Source organism: Atta colombica, unplaced genomic scaffold, assembly GCF_001594045.1.
Source record: "Atta colombica isolate Treedump-2 unplaced genomic scaffold, Acol1.0 scaffold185, whole genome shotgun sequence".
NCBI lineage: Eukaryota > Metazoa > Arthropoda > Insecta > Hymenoptera > Formicidae > Atta > Atta colombica.
Window position 1 is genome coordinate 4,422 of NW_017259277.1, and position 6,288 is coordinate 10,709.

The 6,288-nt window shown below is 27.0% G+C and overlaps 1 protein-coding gene across 1 annotated transcript in view; it reads left to right on the forward strand.

Annotated features, from left to right (window-relative positions):
- LOC108686478 overlaps window positions 1-6,288 on the forward strand; it is an 11,496-nt gene that overhangs the window by 4,207 nt on the left and 1,001 nt on the right. The window lies entirely within an intron of this gene.

Sequence of the window (6,288 nt, forward strand, 5' to 3'; positions counted from 1 at the left end):
TATATATATATATATATATATACATATACATATACACATACATATAAGGTGACCCATTGGAAACAAAACAAAACTGAAAACAAAACTGAATAACTCTTACAAAAATAATTTTTCAAGAAAAAACGGGTCAATTTATGTTGGGGGGAAGACATCTTTTAATATACAATTCTTACACTCCTACAACTTCAACTCCCTAAGTGAAAGTGTTAATCCCTAAAAAATTTCAAATATGAGGAGTGATACATCATTAGAAAAGTCTTTCAATTTCCTACATTCCTATATTTGATTTTTTAAATTCGATCAATTCATCGTACATTTCACTCTGTATCTTTCAAAAGATACAGAGTGAAATGTAAAACAAATCTTCATATCTTCAAACTTTTTCTTTATCTATTGAATCAGTCCATTAATAAGTTACAAGGAATGTGTACGTACCGTATATAATTTAACGTAATAATTGTTTGAAATGTTGATAATCGATTTCCATACAATAATAGAGATTCTGACTTTAGTAACAAGGTATGTCTATAGATATTCAAAGTGTTATGAATTTTGATCATTATTTCTACTGTGCTCCTGTTTGATTTTTCTTTTGTATTCTTGATATTAAGAATCTACTATTAACAACCATAGGCTTTTTTCAATGTCTTTAAGCAAGACCATAACAGTATCTACTTAGTAGAATGTGCGACAAATGAATTTCATTATAGTTTACTCGATTGCAGAAAGGGTTGAAATGATGGCACTTTTCTTTGGAAATAATAAATGTGCTGTAATTTTTTCTCCAAGATATTTAGAGAAATATCTATCTAAATATCTAGGATTTTTTGATACAGGATAGAGATGAACTTCAAAGAATAATTTCGTTTTAGTAGCTAATGATAGTTACAGTTTCGAATTCACAAACAGTTTATTAAAAGTCTTTGAATATTACACTAGTATTGTAACAATGAATCTTTTTCCATTTGAATGTATAACGAACTTTTACGAACACTCTGAAATATAAACTTGTGCCAGGTTCTCTCGTTTTTCAACGATAGTCATGTAAAAATCAACTTCGCAGTTCTGTACTTCCTTACTCCGCAGTTCTGTATTTCGAACCAATTTGATTATCTTTACAATAAAGTCTTCATACTTCGCAACATTACAGTCATACCGAATAACACGCGAACTGCCTTTTCCAAGTTGCTCTGTTGAAATTCAGAGGACAAGAGATCTCTATTCACCCCACTTTGCTCCGGAATATTTCTATGAGATGGGATAACATGGTGCAGTCTCTCTTTAAATCTCCGTCCTCTTTGTCTGATTCAAGATCTACAACTGTGAAACGCGGTATTCATAGTCCATTTTTATTTTAAAACTGTCTTAAATATAATGTCATAAAATATTAATACAGTCTTCGGATTGGCTTACGACATCTTAAGATTGTACTTAAGCAATCTTAAATGTAAGAATCCACTATGAATACATCGATTTGTTTCGCGTTGTGAAGTTGGTACTGAATTTTTTCTTGCACAAAGAATTGTAACGAATTACTTTTAAAAATCGGTAATTAATAACAATAATTTGTTACTTTTTTATTTAATAACAAGTAACTTGTTACTTTTAAAAAATAATTTCCGTTCCCTGCTATATTTAATGGAGGAGTTCCACATCGTTGGCTAATTTAAAATAAAATATTCTCATTGGTAAAGCAGTGAAAAGTTACTAGAAAACTGGCCGATGTTTGTGGATGTGTGCTATCGCATCATGCACTAACGGGACCTTCCTTTATTCAATCAAGGACATACAAATAAGCATGTTAATCGCAAGTATGTTTTGGAGTGATTAGTGGCAAAATTTAAAGAGATTAGATGCGTGATCAATAAAAAAAGAAATGCTGAAAATTCTGTACGAAATGGCGTTCTAAGTAAACGATAGCATACTGCTATCGATCCTACATGGAGTACGAGACAATTGACTGCTGTATGTGGTGTTAGTCAAACTAGTATTCAATGAATTTTGAAACACCACAAATTCCATCCATATAAAATTAAGTTGTTACAGGAACTTAATACTAAACTTAAGATGATTTTGATTGTTGTTTGTAATCTTGTGAAGTCATAAGTGAACGGGTGGCTAATAATCCAAATTTTCTTTTTAATATTTGTTTTTCCAACAAATGTTCTTTTTTCAATAATATAATAAATTGCTATAATTGTTGTTATTAGGCAGATTCTATTCTGAGGATTTTACGAAGTCCATATCCAACACTCACAAAAATTAAATGTTTGAGCTGGTATTTTTGGCAATCGTCTTATTGAATTCTTTTTTCTACTTCATAATTTGAATGGGGATATATATTTGGAATTGTTAGAAGACATCATTAATCCAACTTTAACTGATATTATCGAGAATGATAAGCATTATCTCGAAGATCAATTAGTATTCCAACAGAACGGAGCTTTCACATTATGCACGGCTTATTCGGAATATTCGGATAAAACTTTTCCAAGTCATTGGATTGGAAGGAGAGGCGCTATTGAATGACCTTCTTGGAGATTTGTCATCATTAGATTTTTTTTTGTGAGATTACTTAAAAAAGTAAAATTTATGCAACACTACCAGCTTCTTTTTAGAAGATTTATATCAACATATCGACGAATGCCATCAAATTCACAAATGCTGCAGAATGTACGACGACGTTTCGAGCAGAAACTGTTGCTGTTATTGTATGGAAATCTATCAATATTTTGAACAATTACTATGCTAAATTACATGATACATATTTGGATATTTCTTGTAACTTATTAATGGACTGATTAGATAGATATAAAGAAGAAAGTTTGAAGATATGAAGATTTATTTCTTTTAGATTTACACTCCAAATCTTCTAAACCAATTGATCGAATTTAAAAAATCAAACGTAGGAATGTAGAGAACTGGAAGACTTTCTAATAATGTATTATTTGACCCTTCTACTCATTTGAAATTTTTTAGGTATTGACATTTAGAGAGTTAAGGGTAAGAATTACAAAAGATCCCCTTCCTAATACAAATTGATTTGTTTTTGCGTTTTTTCGAAAAATCATTTTTGTAGGAGTTGTTCAATCTATTTTTTCGATAGGCCATCTTGGATATATATATAGTACATAATATACACATATCTAGAAAAAATATTTCTTTAAATTTATATAGAATATAAGCATTTCCAAAAAAGAAATGTTCCTTACAAAAATTGTAAGGTTTTAAATAGAGAATTAGATAGATAATATTGGTGTGACTTTGATAGTGGAGACAGGGTTTGAAATAACTCGAATTAAAAAAAAACAACACAGAGAAGTTTTTTTTTTAAAAACCCGGGTTTTTTCGGATTTTAATAGATTTTATGCATTTTTATTTTTTATAGTTTATTAATGATTAGCAAGATTCGCTCCATAGATTGTAATAGATTTTTCCGGGTTTTATGCATTTTTATTCTTTACAGTCCATTAATGATTAGCAAGATTTGCTATTCAATATAATAAATAATTAATGAATTAATTTCAATTTAATTTATTTAACTTAATTCATTAATTAATATAATATACACACACACATATATCTGTATAAAAAACATTTTATACCAAATCGAGCCGATCAGTATTTGAACCCGATTATTTTTTATTCAATTCATTTTTTTTATAAAAAATAGTTTCATCACGTGTTAGATCTTAAAATGTTACGTATAAATTTTTTAATAAACTCAAAAAAATACATGATAAATAATATATTTAATACATTAATACATTAATACATTAATTTTACATTTATTAGATTTAATATTTGAAGAAAGATGAAAATTAAATCTAAAAATTAATTAAATCAAATTTTTTTTAATTTTCTAAAAATTGAAAAAAAATCTTTAACATGTGATCTCAAAATATTTGTTATGTATAATATATTTTTTGTGAATTTTTTTAAGAATATATTATAATATATTTTTAAGAAATCATAAAATTTTGTATTGTATAATTTAATAAATAATTGAAAGAAAAATGATACATAGCTTTTAATAATTTCATATAAATGTTTCAAAACAAAAATTTTAGTTTTTTATTTACTTTACGATTTATAAAACAAAAACTGCCAGTTTGAAATTTTTTAGTTTTGAAAGAATCGAAATTTTTGAAAATTTCTCTATAAAAAAATTCCTTGAATGTCGAAAACGTCTTCTATTTTGAGTTCTATCAGCAATCGCGCTTCAATAATGCAATTTCGGCTCTAAGCATATCGGCATTTCATTTTGAGTTTTTTTAATAATTCAACCTAACAAAACCTGGTAGGCTTACCTTGTCAAATCCTGAGTGGAAATCAGATAAAAATCACTGAAATTTTTTAACGAATATCATTTTTGTATATTCTTATAATCAGAGTTGGGAATGTTACCTTAAAAAAATAATGCGTTATCGTTAGAGTTACTTTTTGTTAAAAATATCTCGTTACTGTTGCTAATTACTCATTTTAAGAAATAACGCGTTAATTGAAAAAGTAATGAATCGTTACTTTTTCATTACTTTTCAAGGAATTTTTGAGTTAGCTTTCTCACATATGATGTTGATAAAATTAGACTTATTCGACACGTTTTTATACAAAAAACAAAACGAATCTGGCAGAAACAATCATCGAAAGCTAAATTCCACAATTGTCAAACTTAAATTAAATATTGCTTTTAAACTTTAATGTCATTAAGAATGTATTTCAAGATTCATTTTCGGTACTGAAAATCCGTAGTACGTATGTAATGTGAATTAGAGATTTTCAACTAATAGTAACTACGGAATGCAATCTAAGATATATTTACAATATAAAATATTTTTAGGAAATAAAAATGAGAAAGTAAACGTTTTATAGTTGTGTTTATTGTAAATAATAACCTTATACATAATACAATATTAAATTGTAAATATATATTTGTATATTTACACATTTAAAAATATTTTAAGTATTTCGCCATTATATTATAACAATGATAATTTGAGTAATTAGAAGTACACTTCTAGAGACACAAAAATGAAACATTTTTCAGCGTCAGCAATATCAAAATATGATCCAATCCAATCCATCCAATAAAAATTAAAATAACGATAAAAAGATTGAATCGTTTTACTGCAAAAAAAAAATATATATATATGTGTATATTTAACGACGTTATTGTTAAAGATAGAAAAAAGTAACGATCGTTACCCAAAAAAAGTAACGAAAAAAGTAATGGTAGTACAAGTAACGCGTTATTTTCCAACTTTATAACTGATTTTGAGAGTTTTTCAAAGCACTATATAAAGTTAGTTTTTATTAAGCTTCTAAATAGTTGCTGCAGTCACATAAAATTGTGCATGAAGTCATAAAGAGAAATGACACGTTGAAATTTCTTGCATGTCATTTGTAAATAAAGAGATCCAGAAATCTTAAAATCCGCAAAGGTCACGAATGATTTCATATCTTTGATCAAAATGCGAAAACTTGACAAATCGGCTTGAAAATCATTATAAGGTTTTTGAGATCGTTGATTACGAATCTGAAGATAGAATTATAAAATTCAAAATGGCCAGAGCAAAGAGAAACACATGAAAATTCAGAAATTTCATGCAAAATGATTTTCTAAAACTTCATGAGTAATGAAAATTCAAAATGGACATGCAGTGCACATCCAGCTTCGACCGTTATAGATTTTAACTCCTACTATTGTGTATACATTATATGGTTTTAATAAAATCGCTTTTTAATGAAGAATATCTTTAAAAAAACTCTAGTGTCGACAGCTGAGAAAACTTTTTTGTATATTTGAAACTAATTATCTCAAAATCTGTAAAACACACTACTTTGATTTCATATTTGAAAGATTTAATTTTCTACAACTTTTGTTTTAATAGTTGTTTTGTTTTGTTAAAAAACGCATCCTTTCTCTGATATTTATAAAAATAATATAATATAAAATAATTATGAATTCAGAGAGTGCTAACTTTTTAAAGAAGTATCTTTTTATTCCTGTTTACAGGAAACTTTTTGTTCAGAATTAAATTTCTTATAAATTTCTTATAAAATTTCAAAATCTGACTAAAATATTCGGGGACACCCTATATATTACCTCCAATGATGATAATGTGCAAGGTAATTCTGAACATCAATCGGACACTTTGAATATTGCCACGAGATAATGTTTTTCTTTACCATTATCATCTGTATTGATAATCAAATTTGGATGACATTAAAATCACAGTTTTAAATAAAAATCGAGTATTATTAAGTTATATATATATGTATATATAT